The sequence below is a fragment of the Heloderma suspectum genome, chromosome 1 (assembly GCF_057233095.1).
Source record: "Heloderma suspectum isolate Gila_16-S chromosome 1, 16-S_ref, whole genome shotgun sequence".
In the NCBI taxonomy this organism is placed as follows: domain Eukaryota; kingdom Metazoa; phylum Chordata; class Lepidosauria; order Squamata; family Helodermatidae; genus Heloderma; species Heloderma suspectum.
The window spans coordinates 430,785,735-430,795,327 of NC_139458.1; positions in this window are offsets into that span (position 1 = coordinate 430,785,735).

Genomic DNA, 9,593 nt, shown 5'->3' on the forward strand with positions numbered 1-9,593 from the left:
GAGATCAGCGATTACATCTTTCTTTTCAGAAAAGCAGCTACGGAGAGGAATAGACTTGCAGGGTGAGGGGGACTTAAGCCCTTGGCCCCATGCTGATGCACATATGCAAATACTGCCCCCCCCAAACACTATTATTAGGCATGGAGGGGAAAACATGCGGGAACCCATAAAAGCACCTGCTTTTGGAAATGAACAATTCATGGATCTCCCAAGTCTGACGTCTCTAAAGTGGTGCCCCTGGATTTCTCTCTTGGTGCCCACTAGATCCCCTTCCCCTTCTGATAGACTCCCTGCCCTATCCCAGCCCCCCCCCCCACAAATCCTAAGAACCCCTGGGTGTGCTGCTGCTCTCCCACACTAGAGGTGTTCAAGATGAGGCTGGACAGCCATCTGTCAGGGATGCTGTGACTTGGATTCCTGCATTGAGCAGGGGGCTGGACTTGATGGTCTTATAGGCCCCTTCCAACCCTACTAGTCTATGATTCTATTATATGATTCTATGCTCCTCCTTTTTGTCAGTACCTGTTCATCTGCCCCCTCTAGTCAAGTGGGCAGTGACAGTGGCGAGGAGAAGGAAAGGCATGCCTTGCATTCCTGCTCTTCAGGCAGCACTGTGCAACTGGGTCTAGTTGACTTTTATCTTTCTCACAATGAGCCTCCTATATAGTGCCACTCAGGGTCACTGAGGTAAATTAAAATGGCACCCACCCTGCCACCCACTCCTGCTCAGAGCACTGCTGCCACCTGCCACCACTTCCAAGCAGTCCCACAAACAGAGGAGGGTCCAGCAGAAGGCACTTTGTCCTACACTACCTCAAACAAACATGGCATAGCCTTCTCAGTGGTGGCACCCAGACTCTGGAACTCCCTTCCAGTACAGATTTGGCTGTCCCCCTCACTGTTGTCATTCAGATGCTAGTGAAAGAAGTATTTATTTGTACAAGCATTTATTTATTTATTATTTATTATTTATTAATTACATTTCTATCCCACCTTTTTTTCCTCCTTAGGGAACCCAAGGCAGCATACATAATCCTCCTCCTCCATTTTATCCTCACAACAACAACCCTGTGAGGTGGGTTGGGCTGAGAGGCTGTGACTGGCCCAAAGTCACCCAGTGAGCTTCCGTGGCCGAGTGGGGACTAGAACCCGGATCTCCCGACTCCCAGTCCAACACTGTAGCCACTACACCACACTGGCTCTCAAGCTTTTGGGGTATAGGCAGGTGCTTGGTCTGTTTCTTGGTGCTGTAGTGATAGCTTTATTGCATTTTATTGTGTGTTTATAAATGTGAGCGTTATGATTTTTAGTAGCATAGTTTTTATATGGGTTGTTAGCTGTCCTGGGTCCTTGCAAGGAATGCCATGATAGAAATATTTAACCCCCACCCCACCCCCAGCAAACTGGAGCAACCCCTGGACTGCCCCCTGAAGCTTTGAGCTACGGATTCTAGGAATTTAATCTGGGACTTTCTGCATGCAAAATACGTGCTCTGCCCCTGAGCTGTGCCTCCTGCCAAACATCCTTTTTCATCTGGATCCAGCTGATACTGGACGGAAGTGAGCCTCGGGGAGCGAATTCACTGACAGCAGGGAAGCACGTCGATGGAGATGGGGGAGGTAATTTTAGTCTCCAGTGGGAGCTGGGGAAGGACAGGGCATGAACTTCGCAGCATGGAAAGACTGATTGAGGGTGAAAAGGCAGAGAAAAGGGGAAAGATTTGAAACAAGAACTGGATTGGTGAATTGTTTCATTGTGTCAGTGGATATATTAACCGGCATTTGCCAATGCTCTTGTTTTTAGGAAATAGAAATACTTGATGGAATCATATCTCATTTATACCACACGGCCTGCTGTATTGTCAGCTTTCACCAGCTGAAGAACCATTAAGCTATCTTTGCTTTGAATGCTCTTCTCTTAATAAAAGTAATATGTTGTGCAAGTTACTAATCATGTATCCCTCTGAGCTGGAAAGAGGCAGAATGAAGTTACTGTGTTATTATTTATAAAATGTATGCCCCAAAGATGTCCTGATCATTCACGACAGTGCACATGGCCTGAAATGGTGACCGTAGGTGCACATAGCTAGAGATGTCAGAGAAAACCACATTGGAGCCAAAAGACGTCAAATTTTCATGAATCTACAACAGATCAGCTTTTCCCCTGTTGGGCAGATCCCGCAGACGTGTGGACTGGTTTTCTAACTTACCCAAGTTTTGCGCAAATTTCGTTGTAGAAACACACACGCAGGCACACACCCCTCTGCCAAAAATGCATGTTTCCCCATAGGCTAAAGCGTGAAAAATGCACATTTTGGTGGGAGTTTGCACATTTTTGCATGTGTGAATTTTGCAAGTACGAATTTGCGCAAGTTCAAAAAAAAAATCCGATTCAGTCGATGGGCAGATGACAGAATGAAAGGCACCTGATAATCCACCAAGCACAGGCAGAACAGATTTTACACAAACCGTACATCCCTATTCATAGCAATGTCAATGGAAAATGCATATCTATGAGTAGCAATGAAATGGGACCACATTGTGGGAGGGACCATAGCTGTACTCAGGCATTCTCTAAGTGGTTAACTTTTAACATGTGAGGAGATGAAGCACTCTAGTCCTGCTCCCCCTTCCATTGTCATGTTGGTCATCCTCGATGTGTAATTTCTGAAAAAGGAGAGCCTCCTGTATCCATGACTGAGAACACTGATTTTCCATGCATTGAAGTTAACCACTTAGAGAACACCTGGAGAGGGCTTGTAGAACAGTTCCATTTTTAAAGTTCTGCATTCTATACAGTGAAAAAGTAGGTGACCTGGTGCACTCCATATGTTTTGGACTAAAACTCCCATCAGCCACAGCCATCATGGCCAACGATAAGGGATTGTGGGAGTATGATGTTCAACTGCATGTTTTATCTTTGCATTTTGATATATCCTGTTGCTTCAACAGTGGGAAACCAGACCTTCCTGCCATAAATACCACTGTGAGATAGACTCTTTCCAGCTTCTCAAGATCATGCTAATTGCTTAGTATTTGCAAAACACTTTACAACAACACCCACTGCATTTGCCTGCACAACTACCCTGTGAGGTAGGCCCTCATTATCCCCGTATCACGCATGGGGACCTGAAGCTGAACTGTATCAAGAGACACAATGTACCATAGCTCCAGTTCAAACTCCTTTTTGCCACTGAGAGCTGTATTCCACTGATTTTTTTTTTATCTAGCACAAATGATATCAAAGTGGAAATTGAAAAAGAAACATACTTTAAAGCTAATTGAAGGAAGATTATTTTTGTAATTAGTACCCAAACAACTGGTAGAACCTTGATTTTTTTTTTTACAGACTCTCGCTTTTTGCCACCCTCTCTCACTGCAGACAGTACATTAAAAAAACAACCAGCCACTGAGCTCAGCTTGGTGGCCCCTTCAGCTCCGCTGGGCTCCCCCCTCAGCTTGGTGCCCCAGGTGCCCACCCAGCTTGCCCACCCCTAAGGCTGGCCCTGGGAGTGCAGCCCCATCCAGAACAGGTTGAGCATCCTCCATCCGGTCAGGAGAACAACCCACTAACATCATCTAGGTCTTGTTTGGACTGAGTTTCAGTTTATTAGCCCTCATCCAGTCCATTGTCACAGCCAGGCACCGATTTAGCACATCCACAGCCTGAGCTGAAGAAGAAGAAAAGGAGAAATAGAGCTGCATGTCAGCGCACTCCAAAACTCCGGACGACCGCGCTCGGTGTTTTCATGTAGAGGTTGAATACCATGGGGGACAAAAATGACCCCTGAGAAACTCCATGTTGGAGATAGGGATGGATGGACTCACCGGAGTCTGTGCTCAGTGGGCGCTCGAGCAGCTGCCTCTGCTGTTCGCCTGCATGAGCCAGGTTGCTTGAGCCCCTGGAGAGCTTGGAGAGCTGCCTGGGAGCATGCTGCAGCTGACTCCTCCTCCATGTTTTACGCAAGATGGGATCTAAATTTTCATATATTTACTGTTGCTCACAGCAATGGCCATAAAGGGCCATTTCCACAACATTGGAGGCCTCTCATATTGTGGAAATGGCCTTTTATGGCTGCTGCTTGAGAGGAGGATGGGAGGCTTCCGGGCATGAACAGATGGATCCAGGAAGTTCTGGCCCCTTGTGTGCCTTGGTGGGCAGGGGAAGCAGCTCGCCAAGCTGGATTCAGGGGGGCAAGCGGGGGGAGGTCTGATGGACTTCCAGGCCCAGTTGGGCAGCTGCGCCATCACTAGCTGGAGAATCCATGGGCTGAACAATGTTCCCAAGCACCACTGTGTGGAGCTGGCCATCCGAGTAGGAGCGGAACCACTGCAATGCAGTGCTCCCTACTCCCAGGTCAGACAATTGCCCCAGAAGGAGAGCATGGTTGATGGTATGAAAGCCGCCGAGAGATCCAGGAGTATCGACAGGGTCATGTGCATAACACAGGGAAGTTTGAGAATGTTTCAGTTCTGTTCTGATAAGAACTTATCAAAATTCACCAAGTTCTTCATGTTCAGGACAAAAAGAACTTGAGATAAAGAAAAGGAAAGAATGTGGGAGAAACTGAGACAGTCAGATTCATCCACCCATGCCCAGGGCATTGAGTGCTTTGGTCTTAAAAGTCTGGCTTCAAAACCTGACATATTTAACTATGTTAGTGCTGAATTAGGGTTGCCGCATCTTTTCCCTCAACAGCAGGCAGCTACGCCAGGGTGCCCCCCATGTTGGGAATAGCTATTCCTGTTGAATTTGGCTGGTGCAGGTGGGCAAGAATTTTGTCTCAGTTAATTTTGGATAAGAAGTCACCCAAATTTGCAAACTTCTTTAGGTCTGGGAGAAGTGAAATTTATTCTATTATTTATTTATTTAACACATTTGTATCTCACCCTATATCATTAAGATCTCAAAGTGACCTACAGATAAAATCATTTAAATGGTTGTTGTTGTTCGTTGTTGTTCAGTCGTTCAGTCGTGTCCGACTCTTCGTGACCCCATGGGCCACAGCACGCCAGGCCTTCCTGTCCTGCGCTCTCTCCCGGAGCGTGCTCAAGTCCATATTCATTGCATTGTTGATGCTATCTAGCCATCTCATCCTCTGCCATCCCCTTCTCCTTTTGCCTTCAGTCTTTCCTAGCATCAGGGTCTTTTCCAGGGAGTTTTCTCTTCGCATTAGGTGGCCAAAATATTGGAGCTTCAGCTTCATTATCTGTCCTTCCAATGAGCACATTTAAATGGTATAAAACAATACATAATTTAAACCGATAAAAGCATTTTAAGCCATTAAGGCTGCAATCCTCTGCATGTTTAGACAGAGAAACGGCCTACAACTCTGAGCATTCCCCAGCCAGCAAGGTTGGCTGGGGAATGCTGGGAGGTGTAGGCCTTTTCTCTGTCTAAACATGCAGAGGACTGTGTCCTAAGCAAGCTAATACCAATTAGAAAATCTAAAACAATAGGACAGTTAAAACTTTGTGCAACTTTAGGGAATTCCATTAGCCCTCAAGGGCTTTGGCTAAAAGCCATGTTTTAACTTGGTGCCAAAATGAAACCAATGTCTGCACCAATCGGGCCTCCGCAGGGAGGGCATTCCACAGCCAGGATGCCACAGCAGAGAAGGCCCTGTGAATGCAGGAGAAAAGGAAACTCACATTCACCTATCTGAAGCTTAACCTTTGACCCTGGGAAGCTGCTGTCAGTCAGAATAGACAAGAGAGAGAGCCTGACTTTCAGCTCCCTACATTTCAATGGGGATGGCCAGCTAGCAAATGAACTCTGGCTGGACCTAGCCCACAAACCAATCATGAGGTAGAGTGAGGCAAACATCTCAGGTGATGGATGTTCTCCTCCTCCTGATCCAGCACCTCAGCTGCAGTGTTACTTGCTTGTTGCTGGACTAGGATGACTGCCTCTCTTCTTGATGAGTTCCTTTCTCCCAACGTGTTATAGACGAGCCTTCCCCAAAGTGGTGCCCTCCAAGATGTGCTGGACTGCATCTCCCATAATTCTCCAATGGCCATGGACTGCATCTCCCATAAACTTCCCAATGGCCATGCTGGTGGAGAAGTATGGGAGATGCAGTCCAGTCCAACACATCTGGAGGGCATCACATTGGGGGAAGCCTGCGTAGACAGTGCCGGTCAGGGAGGCCACTGCCCTATCACGCAGGTGGAGGGGTCAAATGTATTTCTGCCACTGCCACTGCTATCTATATTTTTATACCTGGTGACCATTGCAAAAGCTAGTGGACGAATTTCAGCCTTTCAAACACACCCAATTATGAAACAAAAATGACTCCCCCACAAATGGGGTTGCCACATTCAGGGCCCATTTCACTACAGCCCTTGTAGAAACCAGTTAAAACTGCAAAGAGCTGTTTCAATGCAAAGATATCCCCCGCCCCTTTTGCGAGTTGGCCTCAGTTCATCCAATGCTTCCTCTTGATGGCCATTCACCATTTATTAAGCACCCCCCCCATTCAGCCTTTCCAACAAGTTTTCAGGGAATGCTGATCAAATTTGCAGATGACACAAAATTGGCTGGGATAGCTAATACCCTGGAAGACAGAAACAAAACTCAAAGTGATCTTGATAGGCTGGAGCACTGGGCTGAAAACAGCAGAATGAAATTTAATAGGGATAAATGCCAAGCTCTCCTTCATGGATCACTGCTTTGTTGTGGCGAAGGGGCTTGCATAACTTAGTGAAGCCATAAGCTATGCCGTGCAGGGCCACCCAAGATGGACAGGTCATGGCAGAGAGTTCTGACAAAATGTGGTCCACTGGAGAAGGAAATGGCAACCCACTCGAGTATTCTTGCCAAGAAAACCCCATGGAACCTATCACAAGGCTAAAAGTGATGATGCTGGAAGATGAGCCCCTCAGGTCGGAAGGTGTCCAATATACTACTGGGGAAGAGCAGAGGGAATTTCCAACTAGTGCCAGAAAGAGTGAAGCAGCTGGGCCAAAGCCGAAAGGACACTCAGCTGTGGATGTGTCTGGTGGTGAAAAGAAAATCCGATGCTGTAAAGAACAATATTGTTTAGGAACATGGAATGTAAGGTCAATGAATCAAGGTAAGCTGGAGGTGGTCAAACATGAGATGGCAAGATTGAACATCAACATCTTGGGAATCAGTGAACTAAAATGGACAGGCATGGGCGAATTTAATTCAGAGAACCATTATATCTACTACTGTGGTCAAGAATCCCTTAGAAGAAATGGAGTAGCACTCATAGTCAACAAAAGGGTGGGAAAAGCAGTACTGGGGTACAATCTCAAAAACGATACAATGATCTCAGTACGAATCCAAGGCAAACCATTCAACATCACAGTAATTCAAGTCTATGCCCCAACCACTGAGGCCGAAGAAGCTGAGGTTGATCGGTTCTGTGAAGGCCTACAACACTTTCTAGAACTCACACCAAAAAAAGATGTCCTCTTCATCATAGGGGACTGGAATGCTAAAGTAGGAAGTCAAGAAATCACTGGAATAACAGGCAAGCATGGCCTTGGTGTACAAAATGAAGCAGGACAAAGGCTAATAGAGTTTTGCCAGGAGAACACGCTGATCATAGCAAACACTCTTTTCCAACAGCACAAGAGGCGACTCTACACATGGACATGACCAGATGGTCAATATCGAAATCAGATTGATTATGTCCTTTGCAGCCAAAGATGGAGAAGCTGTATACAGTCAGTAAAAACAAGACCTGGAGCTGACTGTGGCTCAGATCATGAGCTGCTTCTTGCAAAATTTTGGCTTAAATTGAAGAACATAGGGAAAACCACTAAACCATTCAGGTATGACCGAAATCATATCCCTGATGAATATACAGTGGAGGTGAGGAATAGATTTCAGGGATTAGACCTGATAGACAGAGTATCTGAGGAACTCTGGACGGAGGTCCGTAACATTGTTCAGGAGGCAGCAACGAAATCCATCCCAAAGAAAAAGAAATGCAAGAAAGCCAAGTGGCTGTCTAATGAGGCTTTACAAGTAGCTGAGGAAAGAAGGGAAGCGAAGAGCAAGGGAGAAAGGGGAAGATATACCCAACTGAATGCAGAGTTCCAGAGAATAGCAAGGAGAGACAAGAAGGCCTTCTTAAATGAACAATGCAAAGAATTTGAGGAAAACAATAGAATGGGAAAGACTAGAGATCTTTTCAAGAAAATTGGAGATATCAAGGGAACGTTTTGTGCAAAGACGGGCATGATAAAGGACAAACAAGGTAGGGACCTAACAGAAGCAGATGAGATTAAGAAGATGTGGAAAGAATACACAGAAGAACTATACAGGAAAGATCTTAGTGTCCCTGATAGCCATGATAGTGCGTTCACTGAACTTGAGCCGGACATCCTAGAGAGTGAAGTCAAGTGGGCCTTAGGAAGCATTACTAACAACAAAGCTAGCAGAGATGACAGCATTCCAGCTGAGCTATTTAAGATCCTAAAAGATGATGCTGTAAAAGTGCTGCACTCAATATGCCAACAAATTTGGAACACTCAACGGTGGCCACAAGACTGGAAAAGGTCAGTTTACATTCCAATTCCAAAGAAGGGCAATGCCAAGGAGTGTTCAAACTACTGCACAATTGCACTCATTTCACATGCCAGCAAGGTGATGCTCAAAATCCTACAAGCTAGGCTTCAGCAGTATGTGAACCGAGAACTACCGGAAGTACAAGCTGGGTTTCGAAGAGGCAGAGGAACTAGAGAGCAAATCACTAACATTCGCTGCATCATGGAGAAAGCAAGAGAATTCCAGAAAAACGACTATTTCTGCTTCATTGACTATGCTAAAGCCTTTGATTGTGTGGATCACAACAAACTGTGGCAAATTCTTAAAGAGATGGGAGTACCAGACCACCTTACCTGTCTCCTGAGAAACCTGTATGAGGGTCAAGAAGCAACAATAAGCACCGGACATGGAACAACCGATTGGTTCAAAATTGGGAAAGGAGTACGACAAGGCTGCATATTGTCACCCTGCTTATTTAACTTATATGCAGAGTACATCATGAGAAATGCTGGGTTGGATGAATCACAGGTTGGAATTAAGATTGCCGGGAGAACTATCAACAACCTCAGATACGCAGATGATACCACCCTAATGGCAGGAAGCGAAGAGGATCTAAAGAGCCTCTTGTTGAGGGTGAAAGTGGAGAGTGCAAAAGCTGGTTTGAAACTCAACATTAAAAAAACTAAAATCATGGCATCTGGCCCCATCACTTCCTGGCATATAGAAGGGGAAGGGAAAAGTCACTGGCTAGATAGCATCACCGATGCAATGAATATGGTCTTGAGCACACTCTGGAAGAGAGTGGAGGACAGGAAGGCCTGGCGTGCTATGGTCCATGGGGTCACAAAGAGTCAGACACAACTGAATGACTGAACAACAACAAAAATGCCAAGCTCTGCACTTGGGGGGGGGGTGAGGCACAGTTACAAGATGGGGGATACTTGGCTCAACAATACTACAAGTGGGAAGGATCTTGGAATTGTTGTCGATCACAAATGGAATATGAGCCAAAAATGTGATGTGGCTGCAAAAAAGACAAGTGCTATTTTGGCCTGCATTAATAGAAGTGTAGC